Source organism: Pelodiscus sinensis, chromosome 22 (genome assembly GCF_052426305.1).
Source record: "Pelodiscus sinensis isolate ZL-2025 chromosome 22, ASM5242630v1, whole genome shotgun sequence".
Lineage (NCBI taxonomy): Eukaryota > Metazoa > Chordata > Testudines > Trionychidae > Pelodiscus > Pelodiscus sinensis.
The window spans coordinates 1,391,352-1,417,833 of record NC_143073.1 but is presented as its reverse complement, the minus strand read 5'-3'; the positions used below and the strand labels follow the sequence as shown (position 1 = coordinate 1,417,833).

General features: G+C 49.1%; 1 protein-coding gene and 1 long non-coding RNA gene across 2 annotated transcripts in view; one reads left to right on the top strand and one right to left on the bottom strand.

Annotated features, from left to right (window-relative positions):
• Positions 1 to 26,482, bottom strand: part of LOC149521778 (uncharacterized) — a 66,370-nt gene that overhangs the window by 28,303 nt on the left and 11,585 nt on the right. Inside the window, exon 2 of the mRNA XM_089772426.1 lies at positions 16,846 to 17,061. The gene's annotated coding sequence lies outside the window, so the exon portion shown is untranslated. The remainder of the gene's footprint in view (positions 1 to 16,845; positions 17,062 to 26,482) is intronic.
• LOC142819527 (uncharacterized) lies at positions 10,850 to 22,302 on the top strand. The gene is made up of 3 exons (XR_012897447.2): positions 10,850 to 11,377; positions 12,401 to 12,810; positions 19,769 to 22,302. It is a non-coding gene; the product is annotated as an uncharacterized LOC142819527 (long non-coding RNA).

Genomic DNA, 26,482 nt, shown 5'->3' with positions numbered 1-26,482 from the left:
ACTCAAGCTAATTATGTCTGAAAAGCTTTCTGTCGGAGACAGGTCTTGCAGAAGGCTCTTGGTTGGTCAAATTTGGAAGGACTCCAGTCTCACCTCACAGCCAACTGACCACTGCCCAAGTACTCCACAACACACCTCTCTTCCATTCCTTTATGAGATGACTCTCCAACAGGAGCAAGTTCTCTTGTCTGCTCATGAACGGAGATGCAGTAGCTGACGGTTCTCAGTGATTTCACTGTCCATAGGAGCAGTGCAGTTGCAGGCGGAGCAACAGACGGATACTCTCCCAACACAGTTTTCTCTAACCTATCCTGGCTATGTTGCAAAGGTACGTTGGATGAGAATGAAAGGGTCCCAATTTCAGAGGCTAGGAATCATGAACTGAATCCTGCTATGACATCTTAGACTTTGACATCCACTGTTAAAGTGTATCTAATGTTTGTCGTTGGAATACATAATCCCAATACATGTCATCTATCAATATATTTTAAAAACATGCCTCTGTCTGTCCATCTTTCCATCTGTCTGTGAGTCCATTTGTTCAGGAAATCCTCCTACAGAGTAAAAGTTAGGACCACCACATTTGGGAGGCAGCTTCTTCTTCTCCTAACTTAAAGCAAGGTCAGGGTTTGGTTGTGCCAGGGAAAAGGGAGGTACCTGGAATTGGACTGTTTTCCACCACACAGAATGGGAGGTGGCGGAGTGGAGGGATGCTGTACTCACCATAACCACTGGGAGCAGTGAGCGCAGGGGTCAGCTGTAGAGCAGAGCAACTACTGGGGCAGCCACAGCACCAAGAGAGTGGCCAGCAGGGGAAGGGGCTTGCCATATTGCTGGCCATTGGACTGGGTAAAAGGCCCACCTGCTTCAAACCCCTCCCCCCCTGCCTTTGGCCGTAGCACCAAAGTGTGTGTCTGGGGGAGAAGCCCTGCTGGATGGGGAGAGGGAAACGGCCCCACCAGAAACCCCCCAGGCCGGTAAGAGAAAGGGAGACGGAGAAAGCCTCCCCCAAACTCTCATGGGGCAGGAGGGGGAGGGGGACACCAGAAAGCCCGTGTTCTCCTTCCCCACCATGGGGGAGGTGGGAGCGAGAAAGCCTCATCTAGGCCCCTCCCCCTGGATGACTCCTGGAGAAGCCAGAAGGTGGGGTGCATTGCCCCCACTGGGGACAAGCTGCCAAGCAAGTTGGGCAGTCTCAGCTGCCCTGGGCAACAAAGGGGAGAAGTCAGGGGCCACCCCCATCCCCTGCCTTAAGCTCCCCCTTCTCCCAATCCTCTGCCCTGATTCCTGCATCCCCCACCTTCCGCCTCGAGCCCTTCCTCATGCCCAGCCCTCCCTTTTGCACCGCTCACATCCCCAGCTCTTTATCCTGAGCCCCTTCTCTGACACCTGCAACCCCCACTCCCTCCAGCCTCCTGATCTGAGCCCCCCACATTCCCAAGGCCATGTGCTAACACCTGCACCCCCACACCACCCACTCCCTGCCCTGAGGATCCCAGTTTTCTAGCTACTCCTATAACAATGCTGCACGTTGGTCATATGCAACTTAACGAATGGTTGCAAAGTGCTTGAAATGCTCAGATCAGAGGGAGCCTCAGCTAATCCACCCTGAATTTTGCAATTAGAGCAGCCGTGCCTCCGTTCGCCTCTGTGGCAATTCAGGTGAAGGTCAGACAGAGAATGACTCCTCATGCCAGACAATAACCTGAAAACCACTGGACACTTCCATTCGCCACTTCAAATATGTCCCACACCCGAGAGGGCCTCTCAGAGACGCTCATCCTGGCTTTTGTCTTACTTGATTTTGGCAACTTTTCGGGAATTTTCGTGTGAAACATTGTCTGAGGGAAGCACGAACCCGGGTCAATAATCGATCATTTTGCAATGTACTGTACCTCCCCTTATTTGCAGGCATAGGCTTCGTTTTGGATATGGTACAAAAGCAATAACAACAAGGCATGTTATTCAACTTTCTGTTTGTAAGGGCGTAATAGTGATGAACATCACTTTGAGCCTGTGGTAGGAGGAGTCATTAATGTTGCTGTGTTTCTGCTATACAAGTCACACCCATATGTCCCTAATAAACAGGAATACTAAGGGTGTTAGGCCTGGAAATTATAATGTGCGCTTCGAAATGAAGATTTCAAAGGACCTCAGAACACTCCTGGGTGTCTGACACATGCAAAGAGGCTATATTCTGAAATAGTGTTAAATTATTCTGGTATTAGATGCCTCTGCACTGAGTAATAGAGTCACTTTAAAAAAAATAGAGGCCAAGGTCTCTTGTGTCTCTCCTTTAATCAGGTCATGACACAAAGTCCCACAATTTAGGGTAGTTTATTTTCATTGCAATGCAATTTTTCATTTGATATATAAAATATATTTTGAGAGAAAAATATGGTGCCTTTTGGAGTGAATCACTTGCTTAGGGCTTAAAATGAAAGGAAAACATTTCTGCCTTTTCTCTCAGGATAGAAGAGATTCTTAGGGATGGATATTACATTTAAAACCTCATTCAGATTTTTCCTGCAATGTTTTCTACGATGTGCCCTACAGCTGGTCAGAACTCATGTCCTCTCTCACACCATAGCCATCTCCTCCTTCAGCAAGAATCCAAGATCTCCACCTCTTCTGTGCTTCTTCCAAAGCATAGTCATCTGCATTGTCTTATAACAGGACCTCAGCTTCTTGTCAGCTCAGTCACAGAGAGAATGTTTCCAATGGAGTAAACGTTCCATGACTTAACTCAAAAGCTTTCTATCAAAGAGCTCTGCTTCCTGTCCCAGGCCTCCATCCCTTCCCTGGATCCATGAGGAAATCAATTTCCGGCAGACCTTTGAGATAGTGTTGGTGAGACAAGTGGAGGTCCAGTGTTAGGCCAAGTTAGGTCAGAAACGGGTGAAGTTCTCTCCTGAGCAGAGTGTCATGAGAGAGGCTCCTATTCAATTGCAGTCTGTGTTTCCGAGATAGTTTAATGTGGGAATGTAGATGGACGGTGACGTTGTTTTTTCCTCCTGCCACAAGGCAAATTAGAGAATTAAGGTCCCGACAGAAAATAAACTGGAGGCAATAGAGTGATGAATTTCCAAGGGAATTGGATCTGACCAACAGATACGTGTAAGAAAGCTCCAAAATAGCTCCCCACACACCAGCCAGTTGGGAACAAACTGCCCAATGTCCCTAACAGGACCAATATGAAGTGGAAGGACCAAACTGAATTGCTGCTCCTGAGAGCCCATGGTGCTCCTGATGCAGTTTTGCATCACCTTGGCATTCATTCTCATTGCACCACCCAGAGCCTCAGTGCAATCACGGCAGGAATGCAGTGTGTAAGGTGCATCAGTGGGATTAGCCTAAGAATATCCAACCCTGAGAATGCAGCTACATCAAAAGGAGGATTTGCCAAGGCAATCAAGTGCCTTTGAGAAATAATTGGGGCTTCCTGTACGAAATGCATCATAAATCCTCCAGGGAGAACTAGAAACGGTATAAAAGCGCTCGCCACACACAGCTCTTCTAAACGCTTCCCTGGTCTCCATTTCCTCGGTGATCCTGGTAAGTCCAATTTGATTCCGTCTCTCTCTCCTTCAGGAGATGTCACAGGAGGGCCCATGTCTGTTTCAGACTGAATACGGCATTGCCGCTCTGCGATTCTCATCACGGAGGTGTTGTTCTTCCCTCATTATCTTGTGAAGTGATTGAGTTGCAGGTTGCGGTGGAGTCATGGGGATTGTTAGGAGCCCTGCTAGGAAAGGAGGCACGGGTGATTTACATACAGAGGTTTAGCCCGGAAAAGAAAGGAAAGGATTGGTATTGTGCCCACCATGGTCATCTGAGAAAGGTCTTAAATGGACACAGAATCCCAGGTTTCCATCAATTAATTAGTTACATTTTTTCCAGGCTGTTTTTTTCATTGAGAAGGTTTCCAGGGGCCCTTTGGGAGGGACGTTGATTATACGACGAGAAAGAAGACATGGGGCAAATACATACTGCTTCTGTGTCTCAGGGCCCAGGCAGATCTCACGACAATGGGAGTTGAACTATGGGTATGTCTACACTACCCCGCTAGTTCGAACTAGCGGGGGTAATGTAGTCATCCGCAGTTGCAAATGAAGCCCGGGATTTGAATTTCTCGGGCTTCATTTGCATGAAGCCGGCCGGCGCCATTTTTAAATGCCGGCTAGTTCAGACCCCGTGCCGCACGGCTAGCTAGTTCGGATTAGAAGCCATAGTGTAGACATACCCTATGAGAGCATTCTTCTACCAACACTTGTCTCTTCTCTTTATTGTCTCCCCGTTGTGTGTTTTAGGTGTATCTCCATCACACAAAGATGTCTTGCTATCCAGAATGCGGGGTGGCCCGACCCAGCCCAGTTTCCGGCACCTGCAACGAGCCGTGCGTGAGGCAGTGCCCTGACTCCGAAGTGGTGATCAGACCCTCACCGATTGCCGTGACCATCCCAGGGCCCATTATGAGCACCTTCCCTCAGCAGAGTGAAGTGGGAGCTGTCGGAGCCCCTGTGGTGGGATCCGGCTACGGGGGCTCGTTTGGTGCAGGCGCACTCTCCGGCTATGGAGCTCCTTACGGGGGATTGTATGGCTTGGGAGGTTTTGGTGGTTATGGGGGACATTTTGGGGGACTCTGTGGTTATGGAGGTCGTTATGGTTATGGGGGATTGAATGGTTATGGAAGAGGTTTTGGGGGGCTCTGTGGTTATGGGGGAGGCTATGGAGGGCTCTGTGGTTACGGGGGAGGTTTAGGGGGACTCTGTGGTTATAGGGGAGGTTACGGTTATGGAGGAGCATGTGGCACTGGGGTGTCTTGTCATCGGTACCTGAGTGCATGCGGCTCACCATGTTAGACACGGCAGGAAACTCTATGGCCAAAGGAAAGACCAGGAAATGAACAGCAACTGATAGATCCCGATATCGATTTCAGAAGGGCCGTGCCGGCCTGACTCCAGCTGAGCTCCACGTGAGCTGTATCTGCCCAGCCCCTTTCTCTTATGGATCCGTGTCGAATGTCTTGCTAGGATCCCTTTCTGCCAGTGCTTCCCCACCACGTGTTTATTCCCTTTGTCACATATGGACTCACTCGTGTTTTACTAACCCCACAGTGTGTAGGAAACAGGGGCCTTATGAAAGCATCCGTTGCATTTATTTATTGTTTGTCCAACCTTGCAGCTATAACAAAAGGAAAAGAACTTCTTGCCTCATATGTATCCAAGCAACAGGAGTGTGTGTGTGATTATTCGCAGCCCATATTAAGAACGGAGGATACGTTCTTTCTGCTTTGTATTATTGTTTTCTGTAATTGCGTATTTGCAAATCTCATTCACATTAAAAATTGCGTTGCATCACAATACAAGTCTTGTGGCTCATCTGTGCAGGCAGCACTGGGCAATTCTCAAATTGCAATTTTGGAAACTTTGGAATAATTAGAGAACAAAGGTGCTGAGAGGGTCCTTGGGATTATGCAGGCCACTTGCCCGGAGGGTGGGGGGTGGAATTCTTCCTCACTTTTCCAGTTTTTGCGAAGAGCCTTTTCCTGCAAAGATTTACACAGATGTTCACTTTCATTGCACAAGTAAAACTCCATAAAATTCACCTTCTTCTCTTTCTTTGCCTTGATGTGTTTGTCTGCAGGTCACAGGCAACCTGCACTCCCTTGTCAAATGCCATGGCCCAATATTAATTTGGCAAGGAGGCTGCAAACCCACCCGATTCCGTTCATTCTGCCCATAGATACGAATTCCTGTTCTCCAAACTGGTCTGCAGCAATTAGGAATTTCATGCGCATCATAAGGAGATTCCGGCACGGAGCATTGGTGTATTACAGGAACCTAACGTGCAATACACTCTGTATTACCAATTCCTCTCATTGTATCAGAGTTGGATATCGCTGGAGCTGAAGATAGGAAGACTGCACTGTCTGCTACACTGTTCTTCAAATTATTGTGAGCCTCAGTGCTGAGAAGATAAATATTTATTACGAATCAAAGTTTTGAGCTGATGACACAAAAGGAAAAAAAGCTGCAAAGCATCCTGCCTCTTCAATGACATAATAGGACACTGAAAGGGGGAAAGGAGATTTAGCCATTTCACATCAACATTTTACTGAAGGGCAAAAGAGCTTTATTCTGAAATACTGGAGCAGAGCTATAGACTCCTCCTTTGAATGCATAAGCATTGACATTTCTATTTAAAACCGGGCCTCTCTCCAACCGTGGCCAGTATCAAATGTTTCCCAGGGAGGTGCAAAGAATGCAGCCAAACACAGATCTGGAATTGCCCGCCCCTACAGGCACTTTTCCATTATTCCCTGTTAATCCAATCAGACCCCATTATGGGATGATACCAGGAAACAAAAGTGTATATCTCCCCGCCAAACTTGAAGAAATGCAACCGATCCATCTGCATCGCTATTTCCTTCAGTGTGCTGCAAACACCATTGTGTCGGCATCATAAATTCAAAGCTGCTGAGGAATAAATTTGAGCCTTGAACCCCCAGATCACAAGCTTCATTGGGAACAAAAGCTCCAATGTCACCATTCTTCCTCTCTGCAATATCTACTTCATTTCTGTTCCTTTTTAAAAATAAAATTGGAAGGCCAAGCAATTCTTCTTCTTTGAATCCAGTGAGAGCTTTTCATGCCATGATCCAGCTCCAACATGACTGGGCCTGGGTGAAATCAGCAAATATTCCAGTGATCTCACTTCTGGTTTCAGCCATGACAACCTCCCTGCTAAGGAGCCATTCACTTTGGATCCCTGACGGGAGAAGATCCAAAGAGCTCAAAGTAAAGAAATTAAATACCAGAAGACCGATAGTCAGTTGTAGGATAAATGCAAATTTCAAATAATGAAGAAAAGTACAAAAAAGGGTTTTAATAAAGAGGAGTGAAAGACAACAGAGTAGCAAGAGTAAATTTTGATGTTTCCATGAAGGCCCATCTCTTATTCCTCACTCCAAAGGAATGTATTCTTCTCAGTTTTCTCACTTCTTTAGAGCAACCAGAGCTTTGGACAATGGAATCCACAAGGCATTTTTTAAATTACGCGTTATTCCGGGACAGTCACGATGAAAACAAAACTCAATGAAAGCTGAAGGTCAGAGCTTCTCCCGTATGCCGCTGTTGTTACAAAGTTAAAATGCAGGAGGAAGTTGTCCATATTCAAGAATAGCACACAACCTATCTGGATTCTAATTGACACTAAAGTCTTTTCACACTTGTGTGACACTGGAGAGAGGCATTAATATCAATACATGTGTACGCACCATTCACCTTAGGGCTCCTGTTCTATTTGAATTTAATAGGGGAATATTTTCCTGGAATTAGATGCCCCCAAAGTGTAGATTCGATGAATTTACACATCAGCAATGGTCCAGAGACTTCTGTGATGTACCATGGTGTAAAAATGAGGGAAAGCACCCTTACTGCTCAGGTTAATAGAAATGGCTTTGGGGCTCTGTTTTCCACTGTCAAACTCATTCTAATTATGTCTGAAAAGCTTTCTGTTGAAGAAGGGTCTTGCAGAAGGCTCTTGGTTGGTCAAATTTGGAAGGACTCCAGTCCTGAGTGCTTGAAATGCTCAGATCATAGGGAGTCTCAGCTAATCCTCTAGGAATGTTGCAATTAGAGCAGCCGTGCCTCTGTTTGCCTCTGCGGCAATTCAGGTGAAGGCCAGACAGAGAATGACGCCTCATGCCAGACAATAACCTGAAAACCACTGGACACTTCCCATTCGTCACTTCAAATATGTCCCACACCCGAGAGGGCCTCTTAGAGACGCTCATCCTGGCTTTTGTCTTACTTGGTTTTGGCGACTTTTGGGGAACTTTGGCGTGAAACATTTTACGAGGGAAGCACAAACCCAGGTCAATTATAATCGATTGTTTTGTAATGTACTGTAACTCCCTTTATTTGCAGGCGTTGGCTCTGTCATGTATATGGTACCAAAGCATTTCCCATTAGAATTCAATCTGGAGAGTATTATTCCTGCAACGCACATCAACAAACTTGGAGTAGCCACACCTGAAATCCCTTTGGACAATGGCTATCCTCACCCATAAAAGTGGCTGTTTACAGATCCGGAAGAATCCTGTACCGAAATGTGGGTATGAGCCGTTAGAGAGGTGAGTGGCTGGTGCATCCCATCGATTTCGCTGGACACTGAATAGGAGCAGGTGGAGGTGCAGAGAACAGTCCGACAGGTACACTCCAAACAAAGTTTTCACTAACCTGCCTTGGACAAGGCTCCTTTCTCCAATTTGAAGTTGCTGGAGCTGTGCTGTTTTGAAGTCATAGAATCATAGAATACCAGGACTGGAAGGGACCTCGAGAGGTCATCGATTTCAGTCTCCTGCCCTCATAGCAGGACCAAATACTGTCTAGACCATCTCTGATAGACATTTATCTAACCTACTCTTAAATATCTTCAGAGATGGAGATTGCACAACCTCCCTGGGCAATTTATTCCAGTGTTTCACCACCCTGACAGTTAGGAACCTTTTCCTAATGTCCAACCTAAACCTCCCTTGCTGCAGTTTAAGCCCATTGCTTCTTGTTCTATCCTCAGAGGCCAAGATGAACAAGTTTTCTCCCTCCTCCTTATGACACCTGAAAACTGCTATCATGTCCCCCCTCAATCTTCTCTTTTCTAAACTAAACAAACCCAGTTCTTTCAGCCTTCCTTCATCGGTCATGTTCTCTAGACCTTTAATCATTCTTGTTGCTCTTCTCTGGGCCCTCTCCAATTTCTTCACATCCTTCTTGAAATGCGGTGCCCAGAACTGGACACAATACTCCAACTGAGACGTGCCCAGTGCAGAGTAGAGTGGAAGAATGACTTCTCGTGTTTTGCTCATAACACACCTGTTAATGCATCCCAGAATCAGGTTTGCTTTTTTTGCAACAGCATCACACTGCTGACTCATATTTAGCTTGTGGTCCACTACAACCCCTAGATCCCTTTCTGCCGTACTCCTTCCTAGACAGTCGCTTCCCATTCTATATGTATGAAACTGATTGTTCCTTCCTAAGTGGAGCACTTTGCATTTGTCTTTATTAAACTTCATCCTATTGACCTCCGACCATTTCTCCAGTTTGTCCAGATCATCGCTCAACATCGCCCCTTCTACTTTAAAGTAGATATAAAAGGGAAATGCAAAGGAGAAGGAATGAATGAAAAGGAGAGCGCCCCCATTTCAGTGGCTGAGAATTGCAAAGTGAATCCTTCAACGACATTTTTGACCTTGACATACATTTTTAAATTGAACTGAATCATCTAAGTGGGCACATCTACTCCCAGTAAAAAGTTATTACTATGATAATAATACCTCTCCTTGGCCGTATAAAACTTGCTGAGTGGTTGTGAAGGGCTTTGAAACTCTTAGATTAAAGGAAGCCTCAGACAATCCACCAGGAAAGTTATGATTACTCCTGTTTGAAACAGGCCAGAGACATGTTAAGGAAAAGGTCAAAGAGTCAAAAAAAGAGCAATGGATGGGACTCCTCATGCCAAATGATAATCTCAATCTCCTGAACACTCCTGGATACAAGATATGGCCCGTTGTACCTCCCTACACCGGAACTCTCTGGTCTGGGAACAGCTGTGGTCCAGCAGGACCCTGGACATTTCTGGCCCAAAGAGCTGAGGGGCAGGGAGGTCAGTGATGGCCTTGGAGCAGGGGTTCAGGCAATGTGGTGAGCTCCGGTGGTGTAGCCAGGAGCGCCACAGAAGGGAGCTCATGCAGTGCAGCTGAGAGTCCCGGGGCTGAGGGGTCCAGTCAGGACTGGCAGCAAAGCTGGCTCAAGGTGGGGGTGCGGGTGAGCGGGGGATGGCAGCTGGGGCCAGAAGCAGAGCCAGAAGGTACTTGGGAGGCCGGTTCACCTGGTTCTGCAAATTCCCTCTTTCAGGACCAGTCAGGTCCCAGGCGTGCTGGACCACAGAGGTCCAACCTGTAGAGACTAGATTCATCACTTCCAAATATTTAATTAACCGGAGAGTGACACTTGCAGAGGCCGACTCTCAATATGGTTATGTCTTGTTTTCATTGTCTTTTGCTGCTGAACTTTTGGGTGAAACATCATCTCTTCTAAACAGGAACAATGATCAACTGTGTAGAGTCTTGCAAATAAACATATATATATAATTTTCTGGGAACGTGAAAGTGCCCTCCTGGGGTAAATCAGCCCAGTTGCTTCAACTTCAAAGAAGTTCAAGGCGTCAAAATCTAAGGAAGACATTTCTGCCTTCTCTCCTGGATATAGAACACACTCCTGGAGTGGAGTTTACATTTCAAACAACATTAGGATTCTTGCAGGAACGTTTTTTTTTTCCTGCAGTGTGTCCTATGGCCAGTCAAAACCTTTCTACAAGGATGCACCTACACTTCAGGGCTTAACTCAAAATAAGCTATGCAAATTGAGCTATGTCAATTGCATATATTATTTTGAAATAGAGCACTGCTCCTCCAACTTCCCTTACTCCTTATACAATGAGGGTTACAAGAGTTGGAGTAAGAAATCCTCCAGCTCGACAGTATTTTGACACTATTTAGAACTGCTTGCTGTGTAGACGTAGATTAAGTTAATTCAGAATAGCTCTAGTTATTTTGAAATAGTGTTGCTGTGTAGACATATCCCAAAAGAGCACTGCTTTTCTTCACTCCCCACCATCCCTTCTCTTGACCTAAGGGCACAGCTGCACCAAGCAGCCCTTTGAGACAGCACTGATGACACGAGTGGAGGTCCAATGTGAGTTCAAGGTTTCATCACAGTAGGGTGAAATTGACACTGGGCAGAGGGCCATCACAAAGGCCCATGCTCATGCTGTGCCCTGGTTCGAAGGTGAACTTCAGGGTCCTGCCAGGAATGATTGCGATTCATTTCAAAGGGAGCTGGCTCTGACTTGTTGAGATGAAGGACGTGAGAGTTCAGAGAAGCAGCTCTTGGCTTCTCATCAAATTTGGACAGAACTGTTCAGTGTCCCACACAGACCTACATGGACTGAAAGGACCAACAAGGATTTCTGCTCCTGAAAGCCAGTTCTGAAGCACCTCTGAATCACCTTGACATTCATTCTCATTGCACCACCCTGAAACTCAGTGGAATGACAAGAGAAATACTAAATGCAAGGTGCACGTCACTCCCTTTGAGGCTGGGATTATCCCACTAATCTCAAGCCCTGAGAACACTGCTCTATCCCGAGGAGGAGTTACCGAGGTAATCACGTTTCTTTGGTAACTAATTGGGACCTTCTGCAAAAAAATGCATTACTAATCCCTCCAGGCAGTCCTAGAAACGGTATAAAAGCACTCACAAGTAGGACTCTTCTAAACACTTCTCCGGACTTCAACTCCTCAGTGCACTGGGTAAGTCCAATGTGACTCGATCTCTTTCTAACCAAAGAGAAGCCCTACTATTTCATCCTGAGTCTTGCACAGACCCCCAGTTATTTTTATCAGGGACAAGGGGGTTCTTCCATAACTTTCTTGTAGATGCTGGGGGAAGCCAACGGGGAGAAATTATAGGAACACCATATGCAATTGGAGATAATATTTCCTCATAGCTAGAAACAGAATTAGGACATTTATAGTCTTTTAACTAACTTTAGCAAATCCCTTAGCCATTTCTCCCTTAGCTAATTTAGGTAGAATTGTTGCCATGTTAATACATATAGGGCCAATTCAAGGGTCTTCCACATTACACCCCAGTATTGGGGATAGGAGAATCATGAAACTGATGTGGTATGATTCAGTCTAGGAATTTCAATATTCTTAGAAGCAGACATGCCCATTGAAGAGGTTTCTCCTCAGACGGTAGAATTTAACGTCACTCCAGTCTGGTCACTAAACCTGAACTTATGTTACCCCAGCTGAAGATCTTGCTGTCAGTAAGTTATATGGAGAAAAGAAAAGTTTCTGTTCATTCATCAACCATTCTCGGTGACGCTGAAGGTTGGGAAAACCAAAGATCCACGCGCTGATACTGGCTTGCACTGGATTGTACTGGTCTGAGGGTGACTTCTCAAAAGAAAGGAAAGGCTTAGTGTGATCTCAGCCATGTTCTCTTTGAGAAGGGTCTAAAATGGACACAGGCCCCTAGATGCCCATCACAGAAAGAACAGGACGGGTTTCAGGTGGCATTTTCCAGATAAAGTAATTTAGAAGAGTTCAAAGGGACCAGTTGGGAGAGAAGTTGAGTGTGAGTGGGATAAGAACCTAGAAAGAGGAAATAGGAACAAAATCGCTATGGACACACATAGGAATACAGTATTCTCATCCTTTCTCGCTTGTGACCTGCAGACCTCACTGTCATAGTAACCAACCTTTGACACCATTCTTCCGCTCACACGTGTACCTTTTCTTTATACTATTCCCTGTTGTGTGTTTCAGGTTTGCCCCCATCACAGAAAGATGTCTTGTTCCAGCCTGTGCCATCTAGGAGGTGGGGTGGCCCAGCCCAGGAGAGTTTCTGGCGTGGTCAGAAGTCACTGGTGTGGTATCTTGGCAAATATCTTGCTCTGTCCCACAATGACAACTGTGCAGTGGCGAGCATGTGCTCCCCTTGTGTGATGTGCTGGCTCTGTGCAGACTCAGAGAGCCCCCAAGACAGCCCCCCAACATCAGAAAAAAGGGGGAAGGCTTTATTACCAAACAAAGGGCAGTAGTAGTTGACAGCAGACTCTACTGACACACTCCGCATATGGACTGTCCCTCAGAATGGACCAGCTCAATGGTGGGACTATCCATTAATCTCTAGACCAGATGAAGACAGCTGCTCCAAGACACATCTTTATACACAGGTACGAACAAATTAGACATCACTTCTGGTGCGTCAGTGTGGCTGTTATTTCAGCCCCAGTGCTGAACCTGGGTCGGTATGTCTGTGTCGGGAGGAGAGGGTTGGTACTAAGTTGTTTCTTAATGGGGTGTTGTTACAATCCTGCCAGACTGTGCTCACAGCAGGTGCCTGGCACCAATCAGTTTTTCTGTCCTATCTGTGCTCTCTGGACCACGTTCGGTGAGCAGCCCTGCCTCTGGCTAACAGCTTAACTTTGCTTTATTTAATAAGGGTATGTCTACACTACCACCCTAGTTTGAACTAGGGTGGTTAATGTAGGCAACCGGAGTTGCAAATGAAGCCCGGGATTTGAATTTCCCAGGCTTCATTTCCATCTCGCCGGGCGCCGCCATTTTTAAATGTCCGCTAGTGCGGACTCCGTGCCACGTGGCTACACGCGGCATGGACTAGGGTAGTTCGGGCAGTGCAACGCTTGTCGGATAGAGTAGTACTTTGCCAGATTTTGAATAATTTGTCCAGTAATGGGATGTAATGGTTTAGAAGTCTCTTTGCCACTGTGATGGCATCGGCTTTCCTACAGGAATAAGCTTCTACCCATCCCAGAAACAAGCAGACAATAACCAACATGTATTCAAAGGATAGGCATTTAGGCAATTGAATAAAGTCCATTTGTAAATTCAGGAATGGTCCTAAAGGCAGAGGTCTGGTTGCCAGAACTGTCTTTACAGCTTTACCCAAGTTGTGGGCTTGGCAGACAGGGCAAGCCAGACAGTGATCTTGGGCTGCTTGGGAGAATTTGGGAGCAAACCAATTTTGTTTTAGAGTTGCTACCATCCCCCCTTTGCCAACGTGCGACAATCCATGGAGCACGGAGGCAAGGTGAGGTAGCAAGACCACTGGGGCAACAATGCGGCCATCAGAGCTGCGCCACAAGTGGTCTGGGTGCAGGGTGCACCCTGCCAGTCTCCACCCCTGCTTTTCCGATTCTGGGGCTTGGTCTTGCAGGAGGGCCAGTTCCCAAAGGGATGGCGTAGGAGATGGTGACGGTAGGAGAGAAGGGTACAATGCTTCAGCCCGAGGAGGACATAGGGCGGCTGCCTTAGCAGCCTGATCGGCCATGTCATTCCCTATTGCAACTTCATTAGAAGAAGAGGAATGAGCTTCACAGTTAACAATAGCAAGAGCTGAGGGTAACAATACAGCATCAAGCAAAGCAGCTACATAAGGTCCATTCTTTATAGAGTGGCCAGAGGAGGTAAGAAAACCTCGCTGCTTCCATAGTGTGCCAAAATCACGAACTTCACCAAAGGCTCACCGGGAGTCTGTGTAAATAGTAGCAGAAGCTCCCGCAGCGATATGACAGGCGCGAGTAAGAGCCATAAGCTCTGCCACCTGTGCAGAAGAAACGGCAGGTAGAGTAGAGGATTCCACTATATCCCAGACAGTACAAACCGCGTAGCCTGCTACTAAAACTCCACTAGAATTATAAAAGCAAGAACCATCTGCATAAAGCACAAAATCAGGGTTATGCAAGGGGGTTTCCGAAAGATCAGGTCGAGGAGAAGCGATTGCCTGAACAACTTGCAAACAGTCATGCGGCTCCCCCTCGTGGGGTGCAGGGAGCAGTGTAGCAGGATTTAAAGAGGCACAACGAACCACAGAAACATTAGGAGAGGCAAAAAGGAGCCGTTCATATTTAACAAGACGGGCATTAGAAAGGTGCTGGGTTTTCCCTTTCAAGAGCAACGCTGACACTGAATGAGGAACAGCCAATGTTAAGGGAAATTGTAAAACCAAAGGCTCCGCTGCAACCGCACGCAGGCAGGAAGGGAAAGAAGCTGCCACAGGGTCAAGAGAAGTGCTATAATAAGCAAGAATTCTGCATCCGTGAGAAGCAGGTAAATTAAATGAACACTAAAAGATGCCAAGAAGCAAGAAAAAATATCCAGCGAAGTGAATTTCATTTCGTGAGCTAGAGCAAGATCTCAGTGATTGGGTTGTTGAATTGGAGACTGATTCAGCATTTGAAAGAATTTAAGACTTTAAATAAGTGCATTAATGTGACTTGAGACATTAAAACATGGACTGTAATTTTGACAGCGCGTAGATACATATTTGTTCAGTTATTACAACAGGCTTTTTGTTCGATTGCATTACAATAAATCTACTAAAACTTGTGCATTTCTTCTGATTCCAACTTTTTGAATACAGCAGTTTGCAGCATGGTCATTTCCCAGCTCGTCAGGGCAAACTGCTGGTGTGCTGGGACGTTTGTGTCCACAGAGCATCTGCAAGCATGGAGCCTGTCATCTCCCGGTCGCTGCCGTTCACCGTTCTGGGTCAACAGGAGTAGCGGGAAGTGGCAGCCAGCGTATCACTTAGCCTGCGCTGCTTCTTCAGTTCTCATTGGCTGGGAACAGTATTGACCAGAACCGGTACCAAAACCAATTCCTGAAGAGCCCCATCTGTGTTGCATTTCCCTAGTTTATTGATAAGAAGTTCATACAAGATTGTGTCAAATGCTTTACTAAAGTATAGGATTCCCAGATCCACCGTTTCTCCCTATCTTCAAGGCTGAGCTAATTTTGTGCCTTTGCCTTTCTAATTTTGCCCATACATATTTGTGTTATTTGTTTGCATTCATCCTTTGTACTTTGACCTGATTTCTGCTTTTATAAAATTCATTTTTTATTTTTAGATCATTCAAGATCTCCTGGGTAAGCCAGGGTGGTTTCTTGTGAGACTTAGTTTGATTTTGAATCCTTAATAATGTCCCTTTGAATAACTGCCGACTGTCTAAAACTGTTTTTCTTCTTAGCCTTGCTTCCCATGGGATCTTACATAATAGCAAACTCAGAGAGCACGTGTCTGCCATTTTGAAATCTATTGTCTTTATTTTGTTTTTCTCCCTTCTACCCTTTCTTGGAATTGTGAACTCCATCACTGCATCAACACTTTCATCCAAGCTGCCTTCCTCTTTCAAATTCTCAACCAGATCCTCACTATTTGTTAAAATCCAATCTAGGACAGCTTCCCAACAATAGCTTTCTCCACCTTCTGAAATAAAACTTTGTCTCTAATGCGTCCAAGAACTTGTTGGATAATCTGTGTCCTGCTGTCTTAAATTCCCAATGGGTGTCTGAATAGCTGAAGTCCCCCATTGCCACTAAGTCCTGTGCTTTGGATGATTTTGTTAGTTTTTTTTTTTTTTTAAAAAGCCTCATCCACCTCTTCTACCTGGTTAGGTGGTCTGTATTAGAACCTACTGTAGCATCACACTTACTGTTTTACTGCTTTTAACCTTAGCCAGAAACTCTCCACAGGTCTGTCTCCTCCGTCCATCTCAATCTCAACCCAAGTGTATATACTTGTAATATATGAGGCAACATCTCCTCTCTTTTTCCCCCTACCTAACCTTTCTGAGCAAGTTGCATCCTTCTATACCAATATTTCAGTCATGTGTACCACCCCACCAAGTCTCTGTGATACCAGCTATGTCACAGAATCAGAAACCACGAGGACTGGAAGGGACTTTGAGAGGTCATGAAGTCCAGTCCCCTGCCCTCATGGCAGAACCCAGCACCGTCTAGACCATCCCTGACAGGTGTCTGTCCAACCTGCTCTTAAATCTCTCTGGAGAGAGGGATTCCACAACCTCTCCAGGCAACTTATTCCAGTGTTTCACCACCCTGACAGGAAGGAAGCTTTTCCTAATGTCCAACCTCAACCTCCCTTGCTGAAGTTTAAGCCCCTTGCTTCTTGTCCTACCCTCACAGGTCAGTGTGAACAATTTTTCTCCCTTTGCCTTGTGACACCCTTTTAGATACTTGAAGACGGCTGTCATGTCATAATTGATTATGTACTAGCATTTCAAGTTCTTCCTGCTTATTCCCCACACATCCTGTATTTGCATACAGACAACTAAGATACTGATTTGATTTTACCCCCCAGTTCTGCCTTGTTTCTCCTTGCTATTACAGCCCACGCTTCCTCCAATTTTTCACCCATCTCCCAGGGCTCCATGTTTTTCACTTACCTGTGGGCTTTGGTCACCTGCCCCATAAAATCTAGTTGAAAGCCCTGTAATCCTCCTGGGCTACATTAGCCAGTCTGTGTCCAAATACTCTCTTCCCCTTCCTTGAGACGTGATCTCCATCACTGCCGAGTAGTCCTTCTTTCTGGAATAGCCAAATCCTTCCTGCAACACCCTCTTTGCAGCCAGGCATTCACCTCCAGGATGCCCTGTCTCTGCCTGGACAAGAGATGTAGAAAGAGGAAATAAAAAAAGGATCAGATCCTTAGCCCTCAATTTGGGGGCTAAGTCCATTCCTCCTCTCCCCTCTTGGACCCAACGTAGACTGACTACAACAGTAACTGATCTTCAGAGCCAAACTTGTACCTCCTCTTACTATTTACTCTACTCCCCGTTGTGTGCTTCAGGTTGACCTTCATCGCAGAGAGAGGTCTTGTGCCAGCCTATGCTATCCAGACAGGAGGTTGACCCGGCCTAAACCTCTTATTGGAAGCTGTAACGAGCCATGAATTAGGCACTGTCCTGACTCTGAAATGCTGATGAGACCCTCATCAGTTGTGGTAACCTTGCCAGTACCAATTGTCAGCTGTTTCACGCAGCATAATGCGAGGGGAGCTAGAGGAGCACCTGTCGTCAGAGCTGGCTATAGGAGTTTGGGTGGGATTATATGACTATAGAGGCCATTACGGAGGACTGGGAGGCATAGTGGGATTTGGTGGTCACATGGGGAGTGTGTGGTTAGGGGAAATATGTGGCTGCCTGGGTCACTATGGTTATGGGGGAATGCATGGTTCCGGGATACCCTCCCACGGATACTTCAGTGGAAGCTGTGCACCATGTTAAATCCAGCAGGAACATCTCTCAGGGTATGTCTACTCTACCACCCTAGTTCGAACTAGTTCGAGGTGTACCGGTAGTTCGAATTAGAAAGCCTAATTCGAACTACCTACTCTGTGCCGCGTGTAGCCGCGGGCACGGGGTCCGCACTACCAGGGATTTAAAAATGGCGGCGCCCGGCAAGATGAAAATGAAGCCTGGGATATTTAAACCCCAGGCTTCATTTGCAACTTTGAATGACTACATTAACCACCCTAGTTCGAACTAGGCTGGTAGTGTAGACATACCCTCAGAAAAGAAACAGTCAGGCAATGAACTCAGGCTGCATATTCACAGCTGATCTCTTCGGCATGGATTTCAGCACGGCAGCAGCGGAATTCAAAGCAAGCTTTGTCTGCTCAGCACCTTTGCATGATGGGCACATCTCCAGTGTTATGCTCCTTCTGCCAATGCTGTTCCAGCGATGTGCTGCTCCTCCCTGTCCCATGGGGACTCGCTGCGTGTTGCTCAGCCTGTTTGCGCTCACCTCAAATGTGAATTAAAGAATGACCTTAACCTTGGCATCAGTCACCTTTATTATCACTTTATGGGGGAGAAAGTGACCCTGCTGCTCAGGGAAATCAGGCCCTTCCAGCGATACATACCCTGTCCTTGCCATTTACATGTAACTATTTCAGGAAAGATGTGGAGACATTGGGGAAGGTCCAGAGAAGAGCAACAAGAACGATGAAAGGCCTAGAGAACAGGAGCAAGGAGGGCAGGCTGAAGGAATTGGGTTGGTTTAGTTTGGAGAGGAGAAGACTGAGAGGGGACATGAGAACAGTTTTCAAGTGTCTAAAAGGGTGTCACAAGGAGGGAGAAAAATTGTTCAGTTTGGTGTCTGAGGGTAGGACAAGAAGCAAGGGGCTTAAACTGCAGCAAGGGAGGTTCAGGTTGGACATTAGGAAAAACTTCCTGCCTGTCAGGGTGGTGAAACACTGGGATAAGTTGCCGAGGGGGGTTGTGGAATCTCCATCCCTGGAGATATTTAAGAGCAGGTTAGACAGACACCTGTCAGTGATGATCTAAACTGGGGTGGGCAATCATTTTTTGCCGGGGCCTCACAGGAAGGAGAGGGACATCAAGTGGATGGGGTGGGGCACCAAGAGAAGGGGCAGAGCCAAGATACTTCTGGGTTCCCCACCCCCGGACTATGAATGGTCTGGGTATGAGGGAGTGCCTTTGCCCCAACCCCCCCCCCACGCTTCCCTTAGGTGCCCATGTCACTAGCGTGGGAGGAAACGTCCCGCGCTCCCCTGCCCCTATGCCAAAGAGGGCCTGGGGACGGGGAGTGCATGAAGCCTCCTCCGCTCTGTCTCTGCCCTGTGAGCAGTGTGCGGTGCTTTTAAGTGCTGCGTGCTCCTGGCAGAATGGGGGGAGGCTTTGTGTGCTCCCCCACCCCCAGGCGCTAATTGGCCCAGGGGCAGGGGAGCAGCAGGGCTGGATCCAGCCGGTGGAGGCCCTTTTGCCCACCCCAATCTAGACCGTGTTGGGTCCTGCCGTGAGGGCAGGGACTGGACTCGACGCCCTCGCGAGGTCCCTTCCAGTCCTAGTGTTCTATGATAGCATCTCACTTTGACCTTTCCTGTAGCAGAGGTACTACAAAGAAGCTGCCTAGTCTTCTGTTTCAGATTTTCTTTCCATCGCTGCCTATGAACTGGGGTAAATCACTTTGAAATGCTTGAAAGGGGCAATTGATTATTCAACTATGCAGCAGCAGCAAAGGAAAAAACATCTGGTCTGAAACGCATCTCAACAGAGTGGGTCATCACTCACAATTCTTTCTGAAAATCATTTCTTTCTGTACTAGATAAGCTTCGCATTAAAATCCAGGCTGCATCGTAATATCAGTCTTGTGCTTTTCCTCGTTGTTCCATCCTGGGAAATTCAACCACGTAGGCTCTTTGTTCCTAATTTTGCAATGGTGGAGATAAGCTGAAAAGATTTAGGGAAACAGAGAATAAATATTTGAGCTTCATTCTGAGATTTTGGATGTCAATGCACCAATGACACACAGCTAAATCCATCTTCCTTCTGGGGTGTGTTTCAGGTTGACCTCCATCGCAGAACGATGTCCCGCTCCAGCCTGTGCTATCCAGAATACGGCATGGCCTGGTCCACTCCAGGTTCTGCCACCTATAAGGAACCGTGCGTCGTGCAATGCCCTGACTCCGTTACAACGATCAAACCAGCACCGGTTGTTGTTAGAAAACCAGGCGCTATGATGATCACTCACCCTCAGCAGTGCTCAGTGGGTCCTGCAGAAACTCCTCTGGCCGGAGCCGGCAATGGGGTCTCATTTGGTTTTGGTGGGTGGTGCGGGCATGGAGGCCTTTACGGAGATTGGTGTGGTTCAGGGGGGTTGGGTGGCTATGGGAGCGGTTACGGTTATGGAGGACTATATGGTTACCCACCCCCTTACGGCTCTAGGGGAACATGTGGCACCGGGGTATCTTGTGGTAGGTCCCTCAGTGGAAGCTGCACACCATGCTAGACACAGCAGGAATAGCCATGGCAAAAGGAAAGACCAGGGAATGGCCAGCAAACTGTAGATTCCCATACTGATTTCAGAAGTGCTGTGCCAGCCTGGCTCCAGTTGAGCTCAATGCGAGCTAGGTCTGCCCAGCACCTTCGTCTCACAGACCTATTTCGAATGTTCTGCTTCTCAACTCTTTCTGCCAGTCCTTCCCCAGCCACATTCTTCTTCGCTCAGTCAAATGTAGTCTCATTTGGAAGTACACTCAGGGGCTACGTCTAGACTGGCATGGTTTCCCGGAAATGCTTTTAACGGAAACGTTTTCCTTTAAAAGTAATTGCGGAAAAGAGTGTCTAGATTGGCACAGACGCTTTTCCACACTTTTTGCGGAAAAGCGTCCGTGCCAATCTAGATGCGCTTTTGCGCAAAAAAGCCCTGATTGCCATTTTCGCGATCAGGACTTTTTTGCGCAAAACAAATCTGAGCTGTCTACACTGGCCCTTTTGTGCAAAAGTTGTGCGCAAAAGGGACTTTTGCCCGAACGGGAGCAGCATAGTATTTCCGCAAGAAGCACTGATTTCAGACAGTAGGACGTCAGTGCTTTTGCGGAAATTCAAGCGGCCAGTGTAGACAGCTGACAAGTTTTTCCGGAAAAGCGGCTGATTTTCCGGAAAAACTGGCCAGTCTAGACATAGCCAGGCTGTTTGCATGAAACCTGCAGTGTGAAGTGAAGAGGGATTTTAAAGCAGACATCAGTGAGATGTATTATGTCTTTAAATCCCTTTACGGAGGACCAGCTGGTCTTACTGTCCAGGAGAATTAAGCTCTGTAGGTTGCAACTTCCCATTTATACACAGCTTCGAAATCTCACTTTGAACTTCGCTGTGGCAGATGTTGAACAGAGAAGCTGCATTGGCCTCTGCTTCTATATTTTCTTGGTCTCATTACTTAGTAACTAGGATTAAATGGGTCAACTGAAATAGTTGAAATGGGATTTCTTTGTCAAACTCTGCAGCGGTAGCAAAGTAAAAGGAATGGCTTGTCTGAAATGCATCCCGGGACCCTGGGATGATTGTTCATTGCTGGTTTTGAAGCACTAGAAATACTTGGGTTTTTGCTGTATTATTTCTTTCTGTAACTGTAACTGCAAATTGTATTTGTATTAAATCTATGCTGCATCATAATATTGGCCTCCTGGTTCTGCTTCTTGTGCTTCTTCACACTGGCTGAAATTCGTCCAAGTAGTGGAGGCCTCTCCGGGCATGTGCGAAGTTTCTGTGTGCGAGGTTGTACTTTCCTCCTGGCATTACCTGTTTAGCAAAGAGTCTTTTCCTGCAAAGTCTCACATAAATGTTCATTGTAACGGGTAAGTTTTCCCAAAGGCAGCAGCCAGGGGCGGGGGTGTGGATGTCAGGTGAGAGCCAGTAGGAGCACCTGCGTGCACCAGCTCCTGTGGAGCCAACTGCCTCTATGTGTTTTCAGGGTTACACATTTACTCAAGTGTTAACATCCCTACGCTCAAGGGCAAATTTCAGTGTGAAAGCCCCGACAGGATCCGCTTTCCCCCTGTGGGTCCAGAAGCAAGGTCCAGGTGCAAGGGAGCTGGGGGTAATTTCGGTGCAGCTGCAGCTGGTCGGAGCTCAATGGAGAAGGCTTCGGGGAGGGGTTTATTGGGGTGGTGCAGGGAGTCGAGGCTTGTCAGGGGGTGGGTTTGATGGGCCTGTTCAATAGAGGAGCCCCAGCTGCTGTTGAGGGGATGCTGCATGCTGGGCTCCTGCTTCCCCCCATCTCTTCTTCCACTGCCCCTTCCCCACGGCTCCATCGCCTCCTCAGCCCACTGCCCCCTCATGGCCCCTGCCCAGGCCCTTGCTGGGTACAAAATCCAGGCTGGGTTCCCTCACAGAAAAGGAGGCAAAACCCAGCACTAGGCCCCAGCCGTCCAGCTGCAGAGTCCTTGGATCTGAGCAGAATCTTCTTTTCCCCCTCCCCCAGCTAGGCAGCTCCGTATTCACAGGAATGAGGGGGGGGATAGTATGTGACCTCACACCCTGTATGCCCCCCACCCCTTCACGCTATCTGGGAGCATCACCGTCTCTGCACCGGCCCCTTCCCCGGCCCAGCAACCGTCCATTATGTACAAACCAAAGCTGTTTGTGAAAAGGGCAAGAATCTGTGAGGAAAATGAGGAGAGAAGGGAAAGGGAAAGGGAAAGGGAAAGGGAAAGGGGAAGGGGAAGGGGAAGGGAAAGGGAAAGGGAAAGGGACAAGGGGCGCCACCCCGTGGGCATGGAGCTGGCCACACACAGTGGTCTCTGGGATGCAAGGGAGGTTCAGTCTCCTCACACAGCCCAGGGCTCCTGCCAGGCGCTGGCTGTGCTGTGGCGATACCGCGGGCCAGGCAGCTGCTCCAGCGATGACCACGTGCCCTCCGGCGCTAGGCGGCAGGACCCGTCTCCCTGGTACTGGGGTTCACGCCCCCCCCCCCAGCCTGCCTGTACCAGGGCCTCTGCCCAGGGTCCCCATCTCGTTTTCCTCGGTGCCTCATCACCTTCCCTCCAGCTCAGGCCCTGCCCTGCCTCCACCCACTCTGTGCTGCCCCCTGCCCACCCATCGTTCCCGCAAGACCCTTCTCCGACCCATGGAACCTGGGAGATTACCGGGGGAACCCAGTGCCAGCAGCAGGGTCAGGCCCTCCCCTGCACTCACTGGGGGTGGCAGGAAGTAGAGACCTGGCCCCAGCTGGCTCCAGCCATGTCGCCCACGGCAGGGGGCTTGGAGGAAGGGTTAAGGTCCCCCCTGCTCCATGGCTTGCAGCCACCGCCGGGGAGTGCAGGGTGGGCCCGATCCCTGCTGCTGGCTCCAGGTCCCCTGCTAGTCTGTGGGGCCACCCTGTGGGCCCCCAACACGTGGGCCCAGCCGTTGTGTGGATGGGAACTCTCTGCTCACCGCTCTCGGCTCCGGTGCAGCCTGCTCCGCCCCCCCAGCCAGCCCTGGTGCGTGGGCTGCTGCACACTCCCCAGCCCACCTCTGGCTGCCGGGCCCCCACCACTCAGCCCGACTGTGGCTCAGTGTGCACAGAGGACGGGCCCCCGGCCTCCTGACCCCATCAACCGGCCTGATGTAGAGCTTTGGCGTCTCCCGCACTGGGCCTGCGGCCTGTCAGTCTCATCTGCTCGATTCCTCCCCCGGCCCCCTCTCTTGCTACAAGGAATGGCCGAAGAAAACAACCCCCTCCCCCAGAGTTCTCACACCAAGGCCATTGGCTGCCTCTGGCGCCTGTTCCCGCAATGGCCCCCTCAGCTTGAGCTGGAGAAAACAGCCTCAGAGCCAGAACGGAGCAGCTCCTGCCCTTTCTCCCGGCCCACTCTCCGCTGTCCTGCAGCCTCAGGTTCGACACACACGAGCACAGACATGGGGGGCTAAGCACCAGGAAGGGCAGCGAGCTATTGAAGCTAGAGGATGATGTTGTCTCAGGCCAGCGATGCCAGCAGTCTGCACATGAGGTTTCTAGCCACCAGAGGGGTGAGGGGTGAACAGCCTCCCCCAGCGAGTGGGAGAGACGAGGGCAAATAACTAATTAGCCGTGAGAGAGCTGGACACGTTTTGGGGGGGTCGGACGGGCTTGCTTGCACAGTGGGCACGGGGCTCACTTCTGGTTTGTGTCTAATGCTCCTGCAGATCCTGCTTCACGCAGCCAGCCGCCTGCAGAGAGAAGGGGTTTCTCACCGCCCGAGGTTCCGTTTATTCTCCTTTTCTCTGACGCAACGGGAGTGGCCGTGGCTGCAGGTGGGACATTGGACGGGTAGGGCCAGGGCTCTGAGCTCTCTCTCTCTCTCAGGGGTATGGCTGGCTGGGTCTTGCTGCTGGGCTCAGGTTCTGACCAATTCCCATATGAGGGGTGGGGTGGAGTGGGGAAGAATTTCCCACCAGGTCAGTCTGGCAGGAACCTTGGAGGTTTCATGCCCTCCCCGCAGCGGGTGGTGCAGGATTACCTGTGTGCATCTCACTTGGCTGATAAGGGCTCCACTCTCCAACTAGGGATGTAAAATCCTGGTGAATGAATTGTCTGGTTAAAGTGGGATCAAGGCTGGGGACCAGCTGCAGGCCAAGTGGATCAGCCCCCAACCCATGGGGCTCCCGCTCCAACCCCATGCTGGGGCTGGCTGCCAACTCCTAACCTGGACTGGGGCTGCTGTTGCCTCCCAGTCCCTTCCAGAGCAGCCTCTGTCCACGGGGGGCTTGGGCTACCCACGGACAGAGGATGCTCCAGCTTTCACCAGTTCCCAGTTCATCATAACTAGTCAGCATTACCCAGTCAGGGTCTGTCTACACTACCCTGCTAGTTCGAACTAGCGGGGTAATGTATGCATACCGAACTTGCTAATGAAGCCCGGGATTTGAATTTCCCGGGCTTCATTAGCATAAAGCCGGCGCCGCCATTTTTAAAAGCCGGCTAGTGCAAACCCCGTGCCACGCGGCTACACGCGGCACGGGCTAGATAGTTCGAACTACGTAGCCATTCCGATCTATCTGTACGCCTCGTTCGGAATAACTACGTAGTTCGAACTATCTAGTCCATGCCGCGTGTAGCCGCGCGGCACGGGGTTCGCACTAGCCGGCTTTTAAAAATGGCGGAGCCGGCTTTATGCTAATGAAGCCCGGGAAATTCAAATCCCGGGCTTCATTAGCAAGTTCGGTATGCATACATTACCCCGCTAGTTCGAACTAGCGGGGTAGTGTAGACATACCCTCAGAGTGAGGCTTACTGCTTAATTGGGTAGCTGGTTACCCTTTCCCATCCCTGTCTCCCCCTTAATTCTGCAGCTGGGCAGGGCGATAGGGGCTGCAAACAGGGAAGGTCTGTCTTTTCTCAGCATGACTTCACAGCGTTCATCCACAGTTGCACTATCCCTCGGTTTGCTCTTTAGCATTATTGACTCCGGGGGCATCTACACGGCAGTGTATTTCCAGAACACAGTACTTATATCCACACTGCCATTGAGGTCTTTTGACAGAAAGAGGAAAGAATGGAGGGGTTTTTCTGATGGCAGTAAACCTCATTCTACGAGGAAGAAGCATCCAGTGAGTGTTGACGCTACCTTTCGATAGAGCGCATCGCTTTTTTGTCGCGCTTTTGCTGTGTGGGCGCTCTCTTTCGAAATAAGCTTTTCCGGGAGCTTGCAGTCTAGGCGTAGCCTCAGAGCGCACTTGCCAGTCCCCGTGAGGGCTATGGACCCAGGGAGCTCTCTGCCCCATTCAGAGGCTAACAGGACGGCAGGGATGTCACGAGGGAAAGAGACACTCAAAGAACATCCCCCATTTGTATCCATTCCTGGCACGTTCCCAGACCTCCACCCTGGCACTGGAATTTTCACGCTGCCCTGTACCAGTCCTGCAGGCTGCACTGCAGCTCTGGAGAGAGCAAGCTGTGTGTTAACAGGCATCACCAGGGGCTCAGGCAGGGGTGGCCCAAGTGATGTCCTGGGTGGATTTATCAGGACAAGGATGAAATATCGCTGGTGGCGAATACTGACGTATTGCAACGTCTTTGGGGATGTGTTTGACCAGGGCAAGTCCTTAGAGGTTAGATAGCTTGATTCCACCCTCGTCTTCAAGCTACTGTGTACTCTGTCCTTTGTGGTGGGCTCCGCAGGGCACAGCCTGGAACTGGGGTACCGCTGTCCCTTCTTCCTCTCCAGCCGGGGCTGTGCCTCCCAATCCTTTGCTAGTGACAAGCAGCAAATCCCTCTGGGAGCTGTTAGCACTCAGCACAACAGCAGATGGAGCCAGAGACCCAGCGCGACTGCATGTCATCTCCTGCCATGCTCCTGTACTCAGGACCCCTGCCCAGGGACCCCTTTTGACCCTCCCCCTCAACTGACCAGCACCTTGCACACCCCCTGCCCAGAACTCCCACCCGTAGATCCCCCCACCCAGCACTGTCTTCGCAATCCCACCATGACAGCTGCACAGACCCCAGGCTGCCGAGGGGAGGCTGTATCAAAAACCACTAAGAATTCTATGCCCGGTATTTTAAAACTCTGCAAATTGTATTTGTCACGAAATACACGTGGGCCCCCCAGCCTAGCACTGGGGAGCACAGAGATCACCCAGCAGCCTCACCCACCCCGCTCCGGCCCAGGGACGTGGCAGTGAGGCCGTGCGTGACCCCGACACAGCACAAGGGGCAGGCCCCTCTGCCCCAGAAACACCCAGGGGCCCTGCCCCCCAGCACCAGAAGCTCCAGACATGGGTGGGCAGGCTCAGCCGCCGGCAGGATGCCAATGCA